We start from the raw sequence: 26114 nt of genomic DNA, 5'->3' as shown, positions 1-26114 counted from the left end.
TTTTATGAGAGGAGAGAAAAAACTCCGCGATGTTGAAGCGCACAGGGAGACACACACACACTGGCAGATTACTGCACAGATCAGCAGGCACTGTGAGCTCGCTGCAGATCGCCGTCACACCAACACCGGAGAGAGAAGCTCGTCTCGTAGAGCGAAGTCAGAGATGACTGTGGAGTGAAGAAATACTCTTGGCTCCGAAGCGAAAACATATCTGCTTGTTGCCGGCGTCCTCCTTTTATACCCACGAGGTAAGGCGGAGATACGCTATGCAAATTCCGCAGACCCATGGCATTTCTTTGCCATTGGCTCGTTTTGTAATACTCGAAGTCGATAGGTGTTCTAAGCGAAACCCCATTCGTCGTCATCCGACGTAACTTGGAGTGACAACGAAAGGGAACATGTATATGTGAGAAGAACAATGCATCGGTTCATTGGTTTTACAATTGGGGGAAAATGTAAAGTATGGAAGCTTGTTTCCACCACAGAATAAAAAATTAAAAACGTAATTGTGACTTTTTATCTCACAATTCAGACTTTTTTCTCACAATTGCGAGTTTACATCACATAATCTTTTACATATTTTCATCTCAGAATTGTGTGATATGAAGTCGCAATTGCGAGTTATAAAGTCAGAATTATGTGATATAAAGTCGTGATTGTATTATAGTCACAATTACGTGTTATAAAGTCAGAATTGTGAGCTATAAACTCGCAATTGTGAGAAATAAATTCGCAATTCTAACGTTTTTTCTCAGAATTGCATGTTTATTTCTCACAATTCTTTATTACAAACAATTGCATGATATAAAGTCACAATGGGATGTTATAAAGTCACAATTGCAAAAATAAATTCGCAATTCTGACTTTTTTTCGTGCAATTGCGAGTATATTTCTTGCAATTCTGACTTTACAACACGCAATTGTGAGTTTATATCTCGCAATTTTAACTTTATAACACGCAATTCTGACTTTGTCACGCAATTCTGACTTTATAACTCACTATTCTAAGAAATGAGAGATGTAAAGTCGCAATTTAAAATGTTTTATTTTGTGGCGGAAACAAGCTTCCATAGCAAAGCCATGCATGAGATTTAAGTATAGGCTACTTGTCAAATTTATGCAGAAGTGGTTTTGGATAGTTCCATAATAAAGGAAATTGCACATGCAAATTGTTGTTCAACAGGTACGCACAGAATATCTGCTCAGAGATCTATCTGAAGTGCTCACGGTTTCATTTAGAGTTGTTTCCTTGGAAATAATATAATAATTAAGCTACAAACTAGCTGCATTATTACATAAACAAAAGTTTATGTTTAAGGAATGTGCGAATAAAATCAGAATTAAATTTGCAGCCCTATTCATTAACATATTTTACACATTACTTGTGTAAACACTGTGCCAGTGATTGCATTTAAAAATAAATGGTTATTCCAAATGAATGTTCACAATGCTTTTTTCTTCCCCTTTTTATAGATTCGTGATCATCACAGCAGATGTGACCCGGCAGATCTGGATGTTAAATGAAAACAAAGCACGCTTGGAGTGAGAAAATTATACCTTATGTTAGTTGTTTGGCAACTCAAATATAAAACCCTTTGTATCACCAGTAAACACATGTGGATTCATGTAGATTCGGAAACCCTTCTCTGCCCTCTCCATTCTCTGAATCACCTCTCACCTCGACGCGTGATTCGCTGCCTCTGTTGTTCTGATCTCTATCAAAGTGACACAGTTTTAACTCCCCTGCCTTGTAAATGCCATGTCTGACTAGCAGCACATGTTCAACAAGGCACTATTCAAACCTCAAAGTGCAAATTTGTTTATTTCAGTATGCGGTATTAGTTCCATAACAACTAATGTTACTGGCAACAGAACAATTAGTCGGACTCCACATGGATTCGAGAAGTGAGCTACTGTTAGCAGTAATGCCCTTGAATTTAAAGAACCAATGAAATGTTTTGATGAGCGCAGTTTTGCTTCATGTATAAATTAAGGAGATCTATAATACCAGGATGAAGCTATCTGTTTGCATTGCCATTCATCTCAACAGTAGTTGCTCGGCTAGTTCGTAGAGTTTGTACCATTGGCAAAATCAAATGAAGACACCTACATATAATTAAGTCAATCGTCACGACTAAAAACGACGATCTTTGATTTTCTAGCTGCTATTGTTAGAGGTAGGTGGTGTTGATATATTTTATAGCAAAGAGGTGTTTTTGTCATTACATTAAAAAAAAATGTAATATGATAAGCCCTCAATATTTATATATTAGAAATAGTTGCAATTGTAAGTAAAATCGAAATTGTAAGATAAAAAGTCACATTGTGACTTCTGTTACAACAATAGTTAGATATAGTCACATTGTGAGATCAGGGCTTGACATTAACCTTTTATGCTCACTAGCCACTGTGGCTAGTGGTTTTCCAAAGTTACTATCCACTTAGGATTTTCACTGGCCACAATTTTGACATCAATAACATGGGGGAAAAAATGTCATATAGATATTTTTTGTACAAATCTTAATAATAATAATTTTGCAGCATGCATGCATATTAGGCTGCTTTCACTTTAAGACCTGACACACAAATACATTATACTGTTACACATGTGTTTTCTTTCTCAACTGTTTACATTCACCTAAAACATATCTGACTGTGTTTACGTGAATTCTCACCAAGACCGGCATTTTGACATTATTTTGTGTGTAATTGACTGTTCAAGAGCAATAAGCAGTGAAAAATTTAGTACAGAGATGCTTTATCTGCGCGCACTTTGGCTGCGTTATCCGGGTGTTAATGACAAGCCCTGTGTGAGATATGCAGTCACAATTATGAGAAATAAAGTCACAATCAACTTTGTACTTCTTTACACTGAGGCGGAAATGGGCGTCCATAATTTAGAACAACAATGCTAAATGCTAAATTAGTTATTTTACTCTGATAGATTAAGGGCTATAGATGAATACAGATACAGCATCTGAAAAGTGGAGGCATCACATGACTCAGGCACTTGTATTGCATAACGATGTTTGTTGACTCATCAGTGTTAGATCCTGTGGTCGATTACACATTGTGTGCTCTGCATAGTAGCAATCAAGTCACTGCTACATAAGGGGAGGTGGGTAGGATTAGTTTTACTGTACTCTAAAAAGGCTTCTTGTTTGCACTCTTTGAAACTGTGAAAACTAAGGCCAGGCACAGAGGACCCGTTTAATGGCTTTCAAGTCATTCCTAGATCTGCCCAATTATGCATTACAGGCTGAACTGGTAACATTGTATTTGTGGATCCAAGGTCAAAAGTACAAATGGGTGAGAAAAAAAAAAAAACATATCCTGCAGCATTCTGGATTGTGTTTTGATGAAATGCTTTTGTGATAATTCAGCAGTGGGGGCAGATTAAGAGTTGTTTGAGGCCAATAAACCCTGAGTGACTCTTAGCTTAGAGAGGGGGCATTTTAGCTGTCAAGCATGTGCTTAATCTAGCATTAAATCATATGATCGGCATTAAGTATCCAGGCCATACAGGATCTGATTGAAGAGCAGCTGGGGCAGCCTCTCTCTCTTTACCACTCTCAATCCTGTTCCCACGCCATTATTGCTCCTATGACATTAGTCCTCATGTACAGTGTCCATACAAGTAGCTAGACCATATTTGCACATACTTTCACTCTGAATACTCGCTTTACCACCAAAAAGTCTGATCACTAAACAGTGACATTCTCGAGCATAATGTAGGTGATAAGCACTGTTCATAACACAGCTGTCAGAGAAGCACGCTCCATTTCTCCTTTCCAATGAAATCGCTATATAAAATGTAAGAAAATTTGCAGCCGTTATATGGGTCACTGACATTATGAGTCACAAAAACAACACTCTGTGAAAGATTTAAATCAGAAATAAATTCACAATTGTAAGATTATATTGTGAGATAAAGTTACGCTATGAGATATAGTCACATTATGAGACTTATGAGAAATAGTCACAATTGTAATATATAACTTCACATTGTAACATATAAAGTCACAATTATGAGGGGGGGGGGGGGGTTCAAAATTGATTATGAAAAAAAAATATATTGTTAAGTACAGTTTGCTTGGGATCATGTTTTATTCTTATTTCTTTAAGACTTGATTATTTTTCTTTTTGAAATTTCATATATTAGTTACTAATTACAACATGTTCATTTAATACATATTTATAAATTACAACACTCAAATTTGAGTCATGCGGTGTGATCAGCAAAGTCATGTGATACACCAACATGCAGAACAAATAAATAAATAACAGGAAATTATATCATAGAGAAGAACCCTGCAGATCTTAAGGACTATATGTCAATATCAATAAGTGTCTTAAAATAGCAAATAATTAGGGATTTTCATCTTGATCACATAGGGCCAGATTTACTAACAAAGCAAACCCTGTTTTGGAGTTAAAAAACTACTGTTAGGATTTACTAAAGACATGCAGTGAAAAAATATGTGGACACAGTTATTATGCATTTGTAAGAGTTTCAGATTCAAAATGTATGGGAGGAGAGGATTTAAATGAATCATGCAAGGTTTGCTCTAGTCAATTTACTGGTATATAAAAAAGCATGTCTTAAACCAGATGCTAATTTGGGCCTGACCTTTATGCATATGCAATAAGATCAGTTTTTACTGCTCTTGGTAGATTGCGTTGGTCATTATGGAAATGATCCGGCTGCATCTGTGTTCTTTTCTTTGCGTATCTTAAGTAGATCACGTGCAGAACATTTCACCCCATCAGCTCTTTTTTGAAATTGCGCTCTCATGTTAATTTGCCCTGTTTGGTCAATATGGCTCATGGGATGGTAACGCTGCTTTCTGCAAAATTCAAATTTTTTCCCACAAGTTAAACTCACAACTTTCAATGGAAACATAACTACTACTGTACATGCTGTTTTAATTCCTCTAGTCTATTTAAAAATAGTCAGAGCCAGATTCTAACTCGTAACTTCAGGCAAGAAATACCGTCTCAGCCACATCAGCTCATGCTCAGGTATAGGGGGTAGAGCCCTTCTAAGACCAAGATTCTAGAAATCGCCCCTGAAACGTGTCATTGTTTTTCCTAGATTGCTGCAGTAGTCTGCCATCGACCCCTTTTGGGAACGTTGATCCGCCCCAGAGTGTAATCCTTCCGACGAATACCCACAAAACACACATACAAACTATCCCTTGCAACATATCAGCTGTATCACTTTCAATAAATCCACAGCTCAAGAGAGAAGCCCCTGCTATGTAACCCATAGTAGCACATCTGTATGCATTTGGGCAGAGGAAGGACTGGAACAGAAGCAAAAACCATCCCGCCGGATGTCTATATGAATCCCATAATCTGACCCGCCTCACCTGCCAATGAGAACAGGCAGATGGTTACTGAAAACATTTCTGTTTTTTCTGTATGGCGTAGAAAGAAGCAAAGCTGAGCTTAGCTGTACAGAGAGACTGAAAGATAACTCCAGAGACAGAAAGAGAGAGAGTAACAGAGAAAGGTGTAGTCGAAGGTCATGGATGATTGACTCCATCACCACTGGAGGTGCATCTGGAGACAATTGTGTCAAGTGAAAATGCTGATAAACACACTTCTTCATGCAGTTACACGCCAACCAGTAAAACACTGCGGAGATAAAATCCATTTCAGGATGCTCTGTTTTTTGGGTTTACAATATCTCACTGTGTATGACAGCTACTCACACATCTCAATGAGCTGGGAAATGATGAATACAAAAATCAACGGGAAGCAGAGACAACTGTAAAAATTCACTTTGGCAACCTCTTTACTTACTCAATGAAGTGAAAGCATACTGGGTTTTTTCTATGCAGCTAGCAGCACCAAAGGGAACTGAAAAAAATGATCCAATTTCCAAAAAGGCTTCCCCAAATGCTTCCCAAAGCCCCTTCTGCCCATCACGACAGAGGGGCGCCCTGGGCGAAAACTGTTGTCTCTATCAGAGTCTGCCAAAAATGAAAGCTACTTTCTGCCTCAGAGATATAGTTCATATTAAGGCTATATCACCTATTATGAGATATGAAGTCCCATTGTGAGATATTTAGTAAAGTCACATTGGAATTATAAAGTCTCACTGGCAGATATAAAGCCGTAATGTTGATACACATTGTGGGATATAAAGAGGGTTATTATAGTTCACCACAACTAAAACTGGGCAAAACAAGATCCACTGTCCATTGTCTATACGGTAGAGAAGTCACTTTCAAACCAAGCAGCTTTCTGTTGGTCAAAAGGGCAAATTTGACTAGAGGAATCTGCATGGGTAACTTTTTCACCCTGACGCGAAACCCCTGATCGCATTGATTTCTATTCTAATCCTGCTATAAAGTCACACTATCGGCTGTGTCAGAAGTTTAAGTAATTCGACCGTACGAACAGAGCAATATCACAGAGACACCACAGAGATAGTTTTCACACTCTTTGAGAAATCAACTTATGAACACAGGTTGTTGGCTGTTTTTGCACATTAAACCGGAACAGGGAGAATTTAAACCCTTTATTTTAGGGTTTAAATGCTCAACCTTCACTTCACGAGGCATATCTTTGTTATATTTAAGAAAGAAGTGGCCTTCACACTTTTGGCCTGATAAGGGAAAGTGGCTCTGTGCTAAAAATGTCACCCTATTCAAATCCTACTATCGCAAACCACTGAGTCACTTAAACTCTCTCGGCTCCAGGGGCATGTATGATTCGCTAATATTATGAAAAGAAGATAAAAAGAAGAGTTAGAGAATTCAACTGTATGGCTGGGTTTCTTAAGGATACGGATATGAAAAGACAAGTTGTCTTTGGTTCTGACTAGAACTAGAAATGTCTTTAAAGTATAGCCTAAAGTTTCTGAATGTTAACTTTCAAGGACTGACACTGGCACAACAGATTATATAATTAAGCCACACAACCTCTGCTGAATGCAATTTGTGTGCCACAGTTCCCAATATTAATACCAATAATTCCCAATAAAATGACAAAAGTGAGCTTGACTACACTGCAAAAATGATTTTTCTTGAAAAGTTGTTTTACAAGGCCAACATATGATTGTCTCTGTTTTGTGGTCATGTGATCATGCTCTACCATTCCCCTATATGCCAAACTCAATCTCTTTATTGGAGGCCACATAACATAACGTATCAGTCCCGAATGAAGAAGGCAGAGCATTCACTGTAAGTTAAGGGCAGACCCAGCGTCAGTCAGGCAGCAGTGATCACGAATGTGCCGAGACAGTGTCATATTTTTTTTTTTTCATTGAGCCAAGGAAAGAAGAAGACAGACTGTAGGGATCGGTCATCCTTGAAAGGCCAAATAGGAAGTGATGGTTTCCCACAGTGCTGGATCTGTTTCTCTGCAGGAACCCCAGAATGGATTAGTAAAGGCTTTGGCTGTGGTTTCACTGGCTGTAACCGTAGATCAATGGAGGGGTTTGGAGTGCAGGACAAATACATAAAGTGCACTTAAGAAAACCTTAATTATACCAACAGAAACAATGTTGAAGATATACTGAACACTGGATTTGAACTGAGAAAGCCGAATGCTACATTTTCTGGGTCATATTTCATGTAATTATTATACATTTGGAATTTAAAACTGCTTATGGTGCAAGAAGAACTGTTGGTAAGGACTGGATCAAACACTATCAACATGCATTTTTAATATATGAAACACTAGGAACCTTTTACAGTTCTGGGTTTTGGAATAAAGTTGTGTATATAACTTAAATTCTCGAAAAACAAGTAACATTAAAATCAGGGTCCAAAATTAACATTTGTCAAGCACAAAGAATCATTGAAAATAAAATGATTAATCAGTACTTTCACAGCCGTAAACCGTAACCAAAAATAAAATATGAGGATTAAAATCATGTCTATTTTTGTAAGAGGTTCAATTTCTTTGCTGGAAAATACTGTATGTAGCCTAGAGAAAATTAACAAATAGCAAAACAATTACATAGGGACAAGATGAAAAATAAATTGAATTATGATAAATCATATAATCGCTGTTGGGTGGAAAAATCAAATCTTCATATTTTGTCATTTTTATTTTTATTCTTATATCATTACTATTGGTCACCATTTATGTCAGTCTGTGGGTTTTGCAAATAGGCTATTAAACGAATGAAAAGTTTTAAAAAGAGCTTGTGACCAAACTTTGCAACTTCATTGAATCCTCAGACTGTCGGTAAAACCTCATAACTCCACACCGCCTGAACCGCGAATGATGTGTGGGACACAGTTTGCACTGTCTCTGTTTGCATTTGAGCTTGATTTTGGTAAAATGTTATGACACATGCAAGTATCTGACCATATATAAAGCCAAAATATCAACTTTGATAACGAAGTGTTTAATTATTTAAAAAATACAGTGTTTTTTTTTTCCATTTCCTGAAAAGTACCATTGTTCCCTCCCGGCTGGACAGTGATGTCATATATATATATATATATATATATATATATATATATATATATATATATATATATTATTATTATTTTAAATAAATATATAATTAATTATTAAAATAATAACCGATTTAAAAAAAATTGGCTGGTTAAAGAAAATAAAAAAGTACAGCACATTTTCTCTATTTGTCTGCCATTGGTAGGCATGACAAACCGCTTATTTTGGATCCTGATTACAACTGGTTTCATACAAAAAGTAACTGCCAAATCCTTGTATTATTCCAAATGTGAGTACTCCAGTGAGAGCAGTGGTAACTGCATACTGTTAAATCTCCTGTTCTTAAGCCCTTTTTTGGACAGGACTAGTTTTCCCTGAGGAGGTCAGGTTAATTTGTATTTTCAAAGACATACTTTGTGATTTTAATCCTCTGAAATCAAACGTGTCTGTGTTTTTTTTCTCACACAACCAAAACAATAGCAAATCACCTACTTGTTTTACCCCTCTAACTCAGGGGTCCTCTGAGAAATGCAATCCTGTCCGAATGGGAATGTCTGCGGAATGACACTACGCTTCTCCTCATTTATTTTGACCTTCAGTGAAAACCACAACTAAAGTCAAATTTCTCATTGCTCCGCCTGCTGCACCTTCATTATGGATTTCAACATTTTTGCCAGCTTTCTGGGGGGCAGTAACAGTTGGTGGTTCAGGATCTGCTGGCCTCCTATTCAACGTTAAAGGAAAATTAATTCAAGAAAAGTCTGATCGCTGACTCATATTCTTACAATAAAACAAGACAGACAGAAATTTGTAGTGAGTTGTCGCTAATACCAAAGATAAACACATGAGCCTTTAAAGCCCACAAGCTTAGTAGCATCCTGAGGTTGCTGAGGTGTGAAATGTTTATGCAGAATATTGATGTGCTTACAACATATAGGAGGAACAAGCCTGACCTCCTCCATCCTTTACTCTGCTTCACTCCCCACCCATATTACAGCCTCGCCTACATCTCGCTGCCCGCATTGTGTATCAGTGTTGGCTTCCAGAACAGATCAACTGGAAAATTACACGTCTGGCCGTTTAAGCTCCATTGGCGAAAAGTCTGTTGTCGGGCATCAACTCAAAAGTGGCAAGAGTTCATTTAGAGCGGTCGCCGGCATAGTGGGAGGAGGAAGAGTAATAGGTAATAGAAGAGCAACACACAGGCTAATACATCGGAGCAATTAGCCGCAAGCCGAGGCTTCTGTGGCGTGTCGGAGGCCTGAGGGTAATTGCAGACCCCACTCATCACTGCCTCTAGTTAATACAGAACTCTGCACCACAGGGAGAGAAGGGGGGGGGCAGGGGGCTTCCTATTCTTCGCCCCTGCTCTCTACTTCCATTCCAATCATCCCTGAGCACCACTCTGCTTCACAGTGAGCCCACTCTCTGTCTTTCTCTCTGGAGATTGGAGTGTGCACCCTAGTCCTACCACCTGCTGAAAATATGACAGTCTGTTTGAAAAGCCCGGGATGGAGTGTTCAATCTTGAGCACACACTCGGAATACGGCCTCGTCTGCATATTTGCTGTGCGCTATGGCTCATGATGGATGGCAGAGAAGGAGGGGAAAAAGGAAAAATCTGAAATATTCCTCTCAAACGCACTTAACACTTATGGAATTACGCAACAACCGGTGGTTAAATTACATTTAGTGACACCATGAAACCAATAAAGCTAACTAACGTAAAACGCTTACAGTTGATGTGGAAAACAAATTTTAAAAAGTATTGGTAACACTTTAGTTTAAGGTCCAATTCTCACTATTAATTAGTTGCTTATTAACACAAATATTACTTGGCTGATTATTAGTACTTATAAAGGACATGGTAATGCCTTATTCTGCATGACATTCTACATCCATTAATTCTACCCAATACCTAAACTTAATAACTATATTGCTACCTATTAATAGGTAGTAATAGGTGGGTTTATTGAGGCAAAGCCTTAGTTAATAGTTAGTTATTTGTGAGAATCTGACCCCTAAGCTTAAGTGTTAATAATTAATAAATCTATAAATAAATAATTAATTAATAATCTTAATAGATCATTTTCTTTTTTCTTTAAAATCATGGTTGGTAATTAAAATCATAGTGATTATTTGATCAAACTACTGTGAAAACTAAAACGTATTGTGAAATATTATTACACATTAAGATACTGATTTTCGATTTGAATATATCCTAAAATGTAATTTATTCCTCTGATGTCAACACTGCATTTTTTTTCTAGCCATTACTCCAGTCTTCAGTATCACATAAATAAACAATAAACAATGAATGATTAAATAAGTAAATAAATGTGCAAATAAAGGACTAATAACTTAAATAAGTACATAAAAAACTTATAATTACATAAAAAAAGACATGACTGATTTCCCCCTCTAAACCATTAGAATTGCACAGCTCAGATGGAGGAATCAGGATGAGGTTATTATTTCAAAGATTTTTTGCTAAAAAAAACTCTCAAAAACAGTCCCTTTCTAACAGGATCATTTGGACACCGATAAGCTCAGAAAGGTTTCACGAGGAGAGTAGAAGTCCAATCAGAGCCATTTTAAGCTTTTAGTGAGCCATTTTCACCCATGTGTGTTAACACTGCTCATTTGACACTAAAAGAAACTCTAAAATGCTGTAAAAAAAATCTTGCAAATCAATCTAATTCAAAAGTCACTTCTTCATTTCACGCAACAGGGAATGCATCATGATGCAGCAGACAGAAAATAGCCATACCGTGTTCGCTGTGACAGATGCAGCAAAACCAGACTGTTCTTCCATCCCAGTTCTCACAGTTAAATGGTGACTCCTTAAAAAAATGACAGTGCCATGTGCCTATTAACGGGATGTGCTTGTCCCAAATACTGCTCTGGAGATTTATACAACACACGTATTTCATTTGTCCTGCCATGTTATATATCACCAACCATCCATCATCCAATATCTTATAAGGGAGAATGCAATAAACTAGCTGCATGTGGATAATCTAGAAAAGATACAACTGAATAATATATTAATACTAAAGTCAGAATTTAAACAAAAAACCATTTGCATATCACCGTAAAATTAAATATGGCAAAAAAAACACAACTTAGATAGTGAAGGACGTTAAAGGGAAAGAGAAACGTATGTTTGCTAACAGCACATACAGATTAAATTAAGACCGTTATGAAATAACCACCTGCACCTAACATGACTCAAATGTTTTCAGGCTACATGAGCTATAGGTGATACAGAACACGCATGCATCTACACCCCCTACCTGTGGACAAGAATATAAGAGCTTTGCAACTTGACATTCAAAACTCCTCCAATTCCTGGTATTTGGGTGTGAAGAGACAATTAAGGGGGTTTATCTTCATTTTAAAGTAGAACAACACTAAAAATGTATTATTTAACTAATGTAGAACAGTGTTTGTTAATGCATCAGAAAACAATAATGACACATGCCACCTAATGGCTTCATGATAATTATCGCAGGACATTTTTTGCATTAGAATGAAATGTCAAGAAATCCACATGCATATTAAAGACAAATAACATGGTTTTGATGACCTGGCAGTGACTCAGAATAATGTATACATATTTTTTCCCCCTGGTAATTGAACACATCTTTGCTGTTAAATTAAATTAGTGTTGTAACAGAGGTCTGGTGTATTTAATACATTTAGTAATCTTTGAAATGGTAAAACATCTAGCCAAAGAGAGAGAAAAAACAACTGCTGAAAACGTGGGTAGAACATCTTGTCATGCAGAAAACCCTATCAGGGTGTACTGCCACCATGGGTAAAATATATTGTCAGGCAGAACTAACCCACAACCCTAACCCTAACATTAGAAGGACTATTACATAGCATATCGTTTGTCTAAACACAATTTCGCATCATTTCATGCCCCCGTTTTAAAGTCATTGCACCGCTGCAAACCATTCAAGTAATTGCATATGCAAATAAAGAGGAGAAAGTGAGCTATCAAATTCACGAGGGGTAGAATCGTGGCTCTGGTGCATTGCTGACCATTACTCAGCATCGAAAGAAACATATCGAGATCTTTGCACTGGGACGCACATCACACTACTTATAATAATAACTAACCCATTAGTCATCAGAATGTGCTTGAGATTAATCTGAAATCAAATGATCGACAGAACAAAAAAAAAAAAAAAAACGTCCAAGACAAGCCGAACAGAGAGAAATAGTTTGTGCTGCACAGTCAATTAATTCCAACAATCTAGAGAGTCTTTTAAGAAAAGGGTTACCTTTCCTCTGCGATGCTACTTGTCCTCCGGTGTAAAGTGCCAGCCGGTGGTCGTTTGGTGAGGACAGGGTGGGATAGCTCTAATTAAAGCGGCATTAAAGCCGGGGGAAAAGATCAGACAGGTTCGGTACGATTGCACAGTAGCTTAATGTTCTTTACAATGTGCAGCAAAAAACAAGATGCTCTCATTTTCTTTACCCGATACAATTTGCCGTTACTTTTGCTTTCTCGCAAAAATAGTTCCCATTCTCGTGCTCGACCCTTTCCAGGTGCGTCGAATCAGATATCTAGTTTCCTTGGGTTTTCAGTTTCACCTTGCAATAAAGAATACATATCCATATGCTGCTGAAATACAGGACAATCCAATCCGTCAGAGGTGTACATCCTCGAGAACGAACCCTCTTGCAAAATCATCCTGATAGATGGGTGAGTTAGAAGACAAATACACACGAAGCGTCTGCTCGTCTTGGAGCATGCTGGAGAGTGGGCGTTATTAGGGTAGATCTTCACGGCTCACTGCCAATAAGCATGCATGCCTCCGCCTGAAGCGCTGCTCCTCGACATGCACACAAACAGGCTTTCTGTCAGTGCGGATGGAAGAAACGTGTGACTTTGAGCTTGGTAAGAGGTAAAAAGGACACATCATTACTCAGAGTACGATAGGGGAAATGGAGTCAGTTTAAACTAACGGATAGTGCTGAAATGGTTACCTAGCACGTGAGCGCGGGTGCAAATAAACGATAATCTGACCAAAGAAGCACAGGCGCGGTGATTCAAATGCGTTATTGCGCGCTTTGGTTTTTCTCTGCCCAGTACCAGTGTCAGTGTTTGTTCAGGACCAAGGACAGCGCACAAGAGCTCGGAACGTTTAGAAACAGATTGTATGAGTGATTTATGATATGACTGTTTGTAACAGTAAAGCATTTAGACAAGCGTGTCTCCTGTCGAGGGATTGGAATTTTGTCAAATGACGATTAATTCCTTAACGATTCCATAATGATTCATTAATTATTTGCTTACTATTTATTTAACATTTACAGTCATTCACACAGACTACTTTAGTTTCTGTAGTATTTCTACCCTGATTACCTCTTTTAGATAAGCCATGTTTATTTCATTTGTCTCTTTATTTTTATTTGTGCTTTGTATTTATTTGTGCTATTGTTTGCAATAGCACAAATAAATCTATCTATCTATCTATCTATTCCATTAACTTCTATTTCAACACTCTTCTATCTATTCCATTAACTTCTATTACAACACTCTTCAGTAATGTGCTATATAACCAGTAGAATACATTTACAAACTTAAGTGAAAAACTTTTGGTCCCCATAATTGAGGATTTACCAGGTACACACACACTGTGATCACATGATCTCAAAGCCTTTGTCACTTGACCCTTAGCACATTGCATATTTAACTCAACAAGTGGTGTCCATTTATTATTTTGGAAATACAACTGTTATTATGAATTCTTGTTTATTTTTTTAATTTTTAAATCGTCACTAACCCCACTAAACCCCTCCTCCGAGAATACTAAATAAGGGCTAGGCCATTTTATATTTCTTTGGAGAAGAGTTGTTGAGGTATAGTAGGCTGTTGTTGCCGCAATGCCGTCGAAACGCTGTTATTTTCATCCGGATTGCAGGTCCACTTTGTTCAGCCTTCCTAGGGAAAGCTTCCACAATCTTCGCGAGCTCAATGCAGGTCAATGCTAACCAATCTGAGCCCATTGCATATTTTTGAAGGACTGGCTTCATAGAACCCGGAAGCCATCAGATCGTTTTTACAAGGAGGGCCAGGGCAGTATAATAAAGGTAAAATATATGAAAAATAATGCAATTTTTTAAAAACAAAGCATGAACACATGTTACAGTGCACCCCACAAACACAATCAAGCCTTCGAAAAAATGTGTTTTACCACCCCTTTAACAAAAGTGTCAAACGATCACAAAAGAAACAAAACAAAAAAACAAAACAAAATAAACAAGTCTTGACTTGAACAAAACCTGGAGCCATGAACTCACCTACAGCAGATTACACAAACAAATCTAGACAAGAGACAACAGGAACACGAACTATATATACACAAAAACTGATTACTAACAAGATACACAAATAATAAATAATAAAAAAATAACCTATCAGATCTAAACACATGAACAAAGGAAGCACATGACAAGATCACATGAGTGGCAAGGGAATCACATGACAGTTTAGCATTTATCAAAAGTTGGTCATCAGGAAACTTGGTCAAATACTTTCTATGATTGATTGTTCCTTAAATATTAAGAAAGATTCAAATGTAACTGTTGTTAATAATTGCCACAAGAGTATGTTCATTCATTCAGAAAATAAATAAATAAAAACCACCACTATACCTTCCACCAAGTCTGTATGATGTTATTATGAAAACTTAATATGCTCACCCTTGTGGCACAGGATGAATAGGTTACTGCAGCTAATATGACCCAGGGACCTTGGGAATGTCACTTAACCCCAAGAGACCCTGAAAGAATAAGGAAAACGGATGTGAAATCTAACAAAATGGAGGTCTGGTGGAGGGATGAAAGAGAGAGCATGCCTGCTGCAGTACTCCTTTGAGACATTAAAAGCGATTGGCGGCTGATAAAGAGAAGTAGGAAAGTCGATAGGACACTGAGTGAAAAGAAAAGCTGAAGGGTTAGTGTGAAAATACACAAACACTCCGGAAACAAAGCGTGTGTCTAAAGGGTCGATCACTGAATCAGAAAGAAAGCAAGAAGGATGAAAAGTGAAACAGGTTGGTGTGTGCTGTAGAAATAATAAAAATAGCTGACAGACAGGAAAGGAATGACTAAAGCTGAATAATTGATAATAACTACCTTGCAGAGTGTCAGATGTGGGGAAATCATTTCAAGGCTTCTGCATAAGTTAATTTTCATAGCAGGCATTTATTCTCTGTCAAATCACCTTCAGTTTTTACTATTTGGAATCTGCATGAAATCAATATCAGCCATATTTAGCTGGTCTTATTGTGAACAATACGCCACTTTTTCCAATCCAGCACAGCCAGATAAAACTCAAGTCCAATGGATAACTGTTGGATAAAATCCGCCCTCTTATATTTTTTATTATTTTTCTTTTTTCTTGTTCAAGAAGAAGTTTCACTTAGAAGTATTTCCCAATACAGCAGTTAAGCTAGTATTCCAATTCATGCCGACTTTAAATTTAGACTACAATTGCTTAGAGACAACTTTTGCTAATCTAAGGAAAAATACAAATATGTTTGTTACAGATACGTACAAGTATGGTTGTTTGACTTGTTTAGATAACTTGTCACAAATACAAACTTGTGTTGGCCATTTTTTAAGTGACCGTTTTTTCACATAAGAATGTTTTACTCCTAAATAAATTAAGAGTGCTGGCCAGCCGAATACTCACTTGTTATCTGTATTAAACACTTTAATTTGTGGAAAAATTTGATAATGATTATAAATAATATGTATGTAATGGCATTCTAATATTTGCCTTTGTTTGATGCATCTATACCAATATGTGTAAAAAGTCCAACATCACTGTTAACTAAATATATTTAACTTCTTCCTGTTTGTTTGTATGTTTTTATAAGGGCTTTTGCTGTTCAGTTGGGAGTTTGTTTTACCATCCTTAGCATGATAAGTCTTGTGTTGTCAGCAGTGTTGGGGAAAGTTACTTTTAATGCATTGCAATATTATGTTACACCCTTAAAAAATTAACCAATTGGGTTATGTTAATTTTGTGTTACTTTTCCTCCTCTGTGCTGGGCTTGCTTGTTTGTTTTTTGATAAAAAAAAATATATATATTTCACACCACAAGTGAAAATAATAATCCTCAGGCTGGAAGAAATGCTAATTCACACCTGTACAGTAGAGGGCGCAGCTCAAACAAACCTTTCAGCAGTTCTGCCATTCTGGATCTGAGTCTCAGTTTGCCTGCTTAAACTACGCTCTAAAAGTATGTACTCTTTTTGTGAAGAAAAAGTACATACTTTTGAGTGTGTAGCAGAAGAGTAGACAAGCTGTGGGTCATACTATCATGTCATACAATTGCGTTTTTAACGGTTGCTCTCTGTCACATCCTCACACAGTTAACTGGCCTGTCAATCATCTTTTCAAATATAAAATCCTCCACATTTCATTTCATATGTACACTTCAGGCAGCTCCATATACCACAATGCAACACGATTGTGACGTCAACATATATTGCGTTTAATTTACCCAACCACAAATAACTTTATGATATATTAATTGTTTAAAAGAAATGTAACAACTCAAATAAACCTATTTACATATAAAACGCTGAATTAAACAATTTCGTAAAAAAAAAAAAAAAAATCAACCACATAGTGATTTTTAAGTGATCAAGGGCTTAGCACGTTCCAATTCAGCCTATTGCAAAGGTTCTGCCAGTAGTGGGCACTCTTGCAACAAAAGCAATGACGTACATCCGAGTGAACGAGAAAGAAGGCAGTTAGCGAGTGAAGGGCATGACAATTATGGACTGGAACATAGTGAGCACGGATCCACACTTCGAAAATCTACCGAAAAATAGACCATCCGGGGACGTATGGCATACTCTTTTCAACATACTATGCTTTGGGACACACATATTTTAATCTCACATACTGTTTAGGATGGATAGTACGGCTTGAGACACAGGGTAAGTTAAAAATAAAATAAAAACAAATGTAAGCAGAATCTCGTTTTATTACAATAACCGGCTTTGTATAATTAGGTTGGTAAATACCATATATATTCAGTGACCATTATTAGATTATAAAATATTTTATTGGCTCTAATATAATCATCCAATTCAATGATGACAGACAATGAATAATAAATCATTTAATCACATAAATTATAAACAATTAAATGAAGAATGAGATTAACTTTGCAACTAATATTGAAATAGGGCATTAATGCACTGTAATTAATACAATTTATGATTTATTGTTAATTTTTAAAAATTAAAAAAGATAATACAAATATTGAAGTATTATTTATTTATTTCTACACTACACTTACAAAACCTTCATTGTTTTCTTATATTAAGCGTTATCATTTGATAGCATGTCACTGTATTTACGTAAGATGTATGACTTATGCAAATAGTTCAAGAAAGTTTCTGACATCATAGAGTTCACAGTGCAGGGCAGTCACTGCAAATCACTCAGACCAAAACTGACACTGCAACACGGTCTTAAGGCATTATAAATATCAATCATATGTGTACACATGGATCCGCAAGAGAGGACAGGTGTTTGTAAGGTGCCTGGTGCCATGTAAGTAATCTGTTTAAACAGTCTCAACCCTGAGGGTGAACATCTTGTCAGTACCTCTTCTGTTTTACATATAAGATCTACATTGCACTGGTCTTTAAATGTGCTATCTGGAGCAAACTTGTATGCTAGCCAAGAGCCATCTCTGCTTTTTCTAGAACATGCAGTGACTCTCAAATTGATAGTCTGCCAAGGATTGGCTGATTTAAAAAACTAAAAAAACTAAATGCAAAGTAATTGCAAGTTACAAAAAATATATAATATTAATTGACTAATCAATCGCCTCATAACAACGAATTAACTGATTGTGTTAATATTAATTCTATGATAAAGTGTTTTTGTTTCACTTCAGTAATGTAACTGTTACTGTATGTGTACATAAGCGTTCAGTCCAACTTCTTGTCTTGGTCTTTAGCTATATAATTAGAAGTAGTTAATTTCAATATAAGAAGAACAAAAAAAGTCTAGAGATAATGCCATTCCTGTGATGGCAAAGCTGAATTTTCAGCATCATTACTTCAGTTTTTAGTGTCACATTATCCTTCAGAAATCATTCTAATATGCTGATTTGCTGCTCAAACATGTATTATTATTAATGTAGAAAAGAGTAAATATAATATTTTTGGGAAAACTAGTACATTTTCAGTACTCTTTGGTGAATACAAATCATTTATTTGAAGTAGAAATATTTTATAGCATTATAGGCTAAATGTCTTTACTGTCACTTTTGATCAATTTAACACTTGCAGAATAAAAATATTTGATTCTTTAAAAAAATATTATATATATATATATATATATATATATATATATATATATATATATATGGTATTTTATGTCATTGTAGATTTAGATTGTTTCATGAAGTGTTCACATTGTGCACCCTGACAAGGTTTTAATATAACATCACTCCCAACAAACCATTGTGACTAATGAGTAACCAACCAAATGCATATCACTAAATCCACTTTAAAGGGGTACTTCAGTGATTATACAGAAGACAAAAAAGAAATAGATAAAAGCAGTGCTACCTAACTAGATACAAACTAGAAAAAAGAGTCTTTGCTTTTACTTTTGCCAAATAATTAGGAAAACTTCAACACCCGTAATGCACTGGTCCTGTTGTCGTCCAAGGCCACTTGACTTGACCAGAGTCAAACACCGCCTTGCTTAAGAAGGAATTACTTCTTTGCAAACTTTTAGTTGTAATGTTGTTGCCTTGTATTGTTCCCGGATCCAAAGAGTAAACATTTAGCGGGAGTGAGCTACTTTCAGTTTCCAGTGAAGGATCCAGCGCAGTAGTTGTAGTCAACATGTTAAACTAGATAGGCTATTCTACAAAATAACAAAATAATTATTGTTTTCTTTTTCAGTTTCTTAAAAAAAAAATTGTGGGAGCGGTTATAAAAAGGCAGGGGAAATATGTTATTCTGATCCCCACTCCATAACTGTCGGTGGGGGTAATACACCATTTCGTTGTTTGTCAACTGCCAATAAAATCACAAAAGAAGAAGAAGAAGAAGCTTTCATCCATCCAAGCTAAACGGCGTCGAGTAGAGGTAAGGAAGCTGTTGCCATAGTGTCCCGTTTTTTACCATAATGTTGTTTTAAAGAGAAGAAAAAGTACGATATGATTTTAGTGATAGACATACTGTACCCTTACAACTGTTCTTATATAACCCTTATGATCCGACTGTCATGGAGCCCTGGAGCTGTCAAAACAAACGTGAATTTCTCGGTCCAGATAAAACAGACAACGAGTAAACATTGTTAATTTTCTACCGACATTGTCACAATACAGAGTTGAAAATCGGCGAAATTACACCTTAAGATTCTGAACAGATACTTTCTCATCACAACATTTAGCAAGAAACACCTCTCAATGCTATAGTTCCATCAGGTCAGTTTAGGTCTCAGGTAGAGCTGCACATTCAGGATAAATTGAGAATCACGATTATTTTGTTTCAAATAGAGATCACGATCCAACAATTCCGAACAGTGAACTACACGTCTCAGGTTACGACTGTAACCCTATTTCCCTGAGAAGGGAACGAACCGCTGCATCGACGACACTTTGGGAACGACCCTGCATGAATGCGTCTTAAGCACGTGTGTCAACTAGTCTTCTGGCGAGAGTGAACGTCATGGGCAGATGACGGCACGACCAGGAAAGTATAAAAGCACATCCGGTCTGACCAGCATTAGATTCGATATAGCCGAAGCAAGTCGATGACAGGAATGCAGGAAGTATGGCAAGGCTACGCAGTGTCTCATTCCCTTCCCAGGGAACTAGGGTTACAGTCGTAACCTGAGATGTTCCCTTTCAAGGGAACTCGCGCTGCGTCGACGACACTTTAGGAGCGACAATACCCAAATGCCAGACTTACAAATGCCTGTATGGGAAACTGTGGCACTAAGTCATAAGCACCTGAGACCCTGGAGCAGCTTCCAGGTCCAAGCTATAAAACCTCACAAATGTGAGTGGGGAAGACCAGCCCGCTGCATCACACATCTCCTGTAGGGAAACCCCTGAAAGTAAGGCTTTGGAGGCCGCCACACTCCTAGTAGAATGAACCGTGACCACCAAAGGTGATGGTTGGCCAGAGGACTCATAACCTCAACATAACCTCAACATAGCCTCAACTATCCACTTGCTGATTGTCTGCTTAGATGCTGGAAATTCTAAAACTTTTCTGAAACTGATTCCAGGGGCTCGAAGGGAGCCACAGATCAGTAAGGTCCCAAGCCAGAACCCAGGTACGAGTTGCAGGCCTCAGCCTCAAAGTTCCACGGAGGAAACGAATAATCAGAGTAATTCTATTAATTACTCGGGGATAATCCTTTTTTGGAACAATGAAGTATCGGCTATAAAAAAACCCCTTTCTCTGTTGGGTGATTACACCAGCTCTATAGCTTCCTTCGCTAACAGAGCTTTCACCTCTTGCTTAATTACCAGAGCCTGCTCGGGATGTACTAACATGAGCAGAACCGAACTTGATTATGTAGACTTTTTTCTACGATCTGCAGGACCCACTGAAATATATTCTGTAGATTCTTCCACTCTGTCAGATAATCGACTAAGGGTACCAGTCTGTTTTTGAACCCCCCTCAGAGGGTGCGAGTTTGACACAGCGTCGAGTTGACACTGCGCTGTGTGCTCGCTGGAGATCGCTGTCCCCTGAGGCACCAAGGGTGGCGGGGTTGGCAGAACGGCCCCCTGATGACCCCGAGGTGGAGTGGGCACCGTATACTGAAGTGTACACCACTCCAACCCGGTTGGGGCTGCCCTCATACCGCTGACATCAGGAACATTTTTGAGCTTAAGCCTTCTAAGCTTGAAGAACGGTCCTAAGATCCTTCTGCCTGAAGGCTTCGGCTCAGAGTGTTGGCCCTGCCCCCATGATTTTTGTGGAGGAGCGAAAGTTAGAGGAGGAACACTCTCCTTCTGTTGCGCCCTGTATGAGGAGCTGGACGGCTGGGGCTGCTCACGCCCAGCAGCCCCAGGTGGTTGGGAGCGGGCCAGGGAGGTATTTTTTGAACGCCTCTGCATGTCTCTCGGCCTCCTGGAACCTTTTGACGACTCTATTTACGGAGTCGCCAAAGAGACCAGGCGTTAGTGGGGCATCCAGCAAAAAGGCTCTATCTTTGTCTTTGATTTCAGCTAGATTGAGCCATAAATGCCACTCAGTGGCCACCAAGGCTGCCATAGTCCACCCTATTGCTCTAGTGGTCTCCTTAGTAGCCCTGAGAGAAAGATCTGTGGTCTGACACAGCTCTCGAACTGCATCGGGCCCTACCCCCTCGCTCTCATCCAAATCCCCCAGCAGGTCAGTCTGATATGCTTGCAGGACTGCCATGGTATGTAAGCACGCTCCTGCCTGACCTCCTGCCATATATGCTTTCCCACTACTGGGGCCTTCAGGGATAATGCTGAACCAAAAAAATGGAAGGCCCTGTGATGGAGGTGGCACATTAGTTTTTTCACAAAAAACGCTCATCTAATTTGCTTTTGGAACAGCGCCTTGTTTCTCGGCCGGCCAGTCAATATTAAGTTTAACCACGGCACGAGTCATCATCTCTACCAGCTCCTCATATGCTGGGGAAAGAGGTGGCAAATCCTTTTCCCCCTTATTTTCACTTTCAATGCTCAGCACATCTAAGTCCTTAGAACTAGAGCACTGAAGCATTGGGCGCTGGGCGGGCTTCCGACACCGGTGAGAGAGCGCTGGATCCCTCGGGTAAAGGAATAGAAAAGGCGGAGCCCGTCTCTAACCCCGCTGAGAGATCCATTTGCTATCCCCAAGAATGCCTTCTGCGGATCCCTGAGGATCGCAAGCCTGGTCACTTTCCTCGAAAAGAGACAAGCGATAGCAGAGTGTGTGAAGAGGAAGCCTCTCACAATGCTGACAGTCAGCCCACTCAAAGGCTTACATAGCATGCTCCGCTCCCAAACCCATAACACACAAATCATGTGTATTCCCACCTGTTAAACAACGCGGGCAGGTAGAAGCACACAATTTGAATGATTGCATTTGTTTCGCCTTGAAATACTGAGTGAACAGACAGTACAACGGTGAATAGCTCCTCGAAAGGGTACATGTAATTTACTAGAGGTTCTGACAAAATGTTAATTGCTGCTTACGAATTTAAAAAGTTTCATTAATTTTAAATAATATATATATATTAAATCGGTTTGAATAAATTATTCAATGACTCCCTCATAAATACTTCACTTGTTTCATTAATGGATGAATCAGCATTTTTGAACGAATCTCTTGAATGAATGATTCACTGAGAAATACATTTTTGGTAACACTTTATTTTGATGGTCCCTTTTGAACATTCTGTTAACTATAAGTAACTTTGCAACTACATGTCAACTAACTTTATTAGTTATTAGTATTATTAGATTATTAGAATATTAGATTATTAGTAGTCTATCTGCTTCATATCTGCAAACTCTTTATTGTGATGGTCCTCCAACAGAAACTCTATTGACTATAAGTAACTTTGCAACTACATGTCAACTTATTCTAACCCTAACCCTGCCAGTCTACTAATACTCTACTAATACTCTAATGAGAGTTAGTAGACATGAAGGTGCAATTTTACTTATAGACAACAGAATATGTTAAAGGGACCATCAAAATAAAGTGAAACCACATTTTTTAAGTCACTTGTCGTTACATAGTGGTGTAACGATGCAATCGATACAATCGTTAATTTAAGCGCCAAGTTACTTCCAAAAGGTGATTTGCTCTATTTTGATTTTTATACTGTAGATATCAGTGTTTATATCCCAACTATAAACTTTTATCCCTGTACTTTCTGTGATAGTTTGCTCTTGTCTCAGGTATACTAAAACCCCTGGGGCCTCATGTACAAAGACTTGCGTTGAATTCATACTAAAACATTGCGTACGGACAAAGCTGTAAATGTGCGTACGCACAAAAAAAAAACAGATGTATGAATCTCTGCGTACGAAGGATCCCACGCATATTCTCTTTGTACATCCCAATTAACGTAACAATGAGCGCACATGCACGAGTACAACGCCCCACCCAGTCTCCTCCCTTAATTAAATACATTTAAATATGGTAATGAGTCAACTTTGGATGTAGAAAGAAATGAGTAAGAAAATGGCTAAAGCAAGCGGCAAGAAGCGCAACTTTACAGAAAGTGAATCGGAGGTGCTACTATCGGAGGTAGAAACGAGAAAAAAATATTTGGAACTTTGTCCTCCGGAATTAACAACAAAAGGAAAAAATATGAGTGGGAGAGTTTGGCTGATGCCGTCAATGCGTGGGATCTGAAAGTCGCACTGTAAATGACCTTAAAAAGAAATGGTCTGATATAAAGGTGGACGTTAAATGAAGAACTGCTGCGCACCGACAAAGTTTGGGCAGAACAGGCAATGGTAAAGGGGTCGATGAACTTACACCCTTTGAGCAGAGAGTTGCCTCAATTATGGGTGACACTTTACTCTCTGGAGTAGTATCTACTGCTGTGGGAAACTCGGATTTACTACAGGACTGCCACGAAGGTAACCGATATTATCTGCACATTTATTGAATGGAAATGTTTCCGATTCACATATGCAAATTCTTCTTCAGATGGCGCCTTTATAGCAATGTGTTGTGCAGTCGATCGCTCCGATTACATTAGGAAAACCGGCTATCGCTGCAAATTGCGTTTTAATGTTTGGCTGGTCAACTGCATCATATGGGAACTTTATATACCTGGTAGACATGCGGATGATCCCGACCCATACCGCTGGCATTGCGCGGCTCAAAGACGACTGGCTTATTCCTGAGCGGTCTGCCAGTTCCCTTTGGAAAGAAGCGGTTGCCAGGAAACGTCTCGGTTACGTATGTAACCCTCGTTCCCTGAGTAGGGAACGGAGACGTTACGTCGGATGACGACGAATGGGGGTTTCGCTTAGAACACCTATCGACTTCGAGTATTACAAAACGAGCCAATGGCGATGAAATGCCATGGGTCTGCGGAATTTGCATAGCGTATCTCCGCCCCACCGCATGGGTATAAAGGAGGACGCCGGCAACATGCAGGTATGTCTTCGCTGAGGAGCCGAGACTGAACTCAGGCGTCTGCCCAGCGGTACAGCGGAAGTGGCAGGGAGACGTAACGTCTCCGTTCCCTACTCAGGGAACGAGGGTTACATACGTAACCGAGACGTTCCCTTTCGTAGTCACTCCGAGTTACGTCGGATGACGACGAATGGGGGTCCCCGTGAAATCACGCCACCTTCACAGCTGTCTTCCAGTGCCCTGCGAAAATCTGATCCCCCTGTCGTGATACTGGCACAGACGAAGGAGTCCTACTTAACACAGGAATACCAAGGTACACTGGGAAGCATATCTCAGAGGAGATATGCCGCAGCATGCTTACCCGTAGGGAGGACTTAAGATACACATATGGCCGGAGGGCTACATATGGAGGAACACTGGAGTGACCAGCCCGAGGGGTGGCAACTTTCAACTCCAGGAGGGCAAGATGGCTTGCCAAGGGAAAGACACATGCTCAAGGAGGCTTACAGTGGAAATACACATGTGGGGGTTACTCAGGGAGGAACCATGCACACGGAGGCACCTAGCCGACACCCAGGCAATAGACACTGGCGCCAGCGTCAACAGTGCAGGAGGAACTCAGGGCTTCAAAGAGGAAGGCTCACCTGAGGAATAATCGCACGTATCCAGTCCGTGGAGTGGAATGGCGAGCAAGCGAAGACACCTGAGCGGGTCCAGCACGAGAGGACACAGGCTCCACTCGGAGATTATAGAATCTGGCGAATGTGTTGGGTGTCGCCCAGCCTGCAGCTCTACAAATGTCTGCCAGCGAGGCGCCATGTGCTAGAGCCCAAGAGGAAGCCACACTCCGAGTGGAGTGGGCTGTCACACCAAGGGGGCACGGTCGGCCCTTGCTGTTGGTAAGCCAAAGCAATGGCGTCCACTATCCAGTGAGACAACCTCTGCTTTGAGAGAGCCTTTCCCTTCAGTCTCCCACCATAACAGACAAAGAGCTGGTCTGAGGTCCTGAAACACTGCGTTCTGTCTACGTAAGCGCGGAGAGCGCGTACTGGACAGAGCAGTGCCAAGGCTGGGTCTGCCTCCTCCCGGGGCAGCGCTTGCAGGTCCACCACCTGGTCCCGGAAGGGAGTGGTGGGAACCTTGGGCACATATCCAGGCCGGGGTCTCAGGATCACGTGAGAGTGACCGGGCCCGAATTCCAGGCACGCTTCGTCAACGGAGAATGCGTGCAGGTCCCCTACCCTCTTGATGGAGGCCAATGCAACCAGGAGCGCTGTCTTCATAGACAGGAACTTAAGCTCAACTGGTTGCAGAGGCTCAAAGGGAGCCCTCTGCAGGGCATTTAAGACCACTGAGAGGTCCCAAGAGGGAACGAGAGGAGGGCGAGGAGGATTCAGTCTCCTCGCTCCTCTCAGGAACCTGACGATCAGGTCGTGCTTCCCCAGAGACTTACCTTGAACTGCTTCGTGATATGCGGCGATAGCGGCCACATACACCTTCAGGGTGGAGGGAGACAGCCTTCGCTCCAACCCATCTTGCAGGAAGGAAAGCACG

General features: G+C 39.3%; 1 protein-coding gene across 1 annotated transcript in view; it reads right to left on the bottom strand.

The window, feature by feature from the left end:
• Positions 1-13352, bottom strand: part of LOC143716398 (leucine-rich repeat and fibronectin type III domain-containing protein 1-like protein) — a 137969-nt gene extending 124617 nt beyond the window's left edge. The window contains exon 1 of the mRNA XM_077208932.1: positions 12713-13352. The gene's annotated coding sequence lies outside the window, so the exon portion shown is untranslated. The remainder of the gene's footprint in view (positions 1-12712) is intronic.
• Between the last annotated feature and the right edge of the window lie 12762 nt (positions 13353-26114).

This window comes from Siphateles boraxobius, unplaced genomic scaffold (assembly GCF_051911475.1).
Source record: "Siphateles boraxobius isolate OS27281-9 unplaced genomic scaffold, OSU_SipBor_1 6, whole genome shotgun sequence".
NCBI classification, from domain to species: domain Eukaryota; kingdom Metazoa; phylum Chordata; class Actinopteri; order Cypriniformes; family Leuciscidae; genus Siphateles; species Siphateles boraxobius.
The sequence above is the reverse complement of the archived record's forward strand: the minus strand, read 5'-3'. Positions and strand labels throughout refer to the sequence as shown.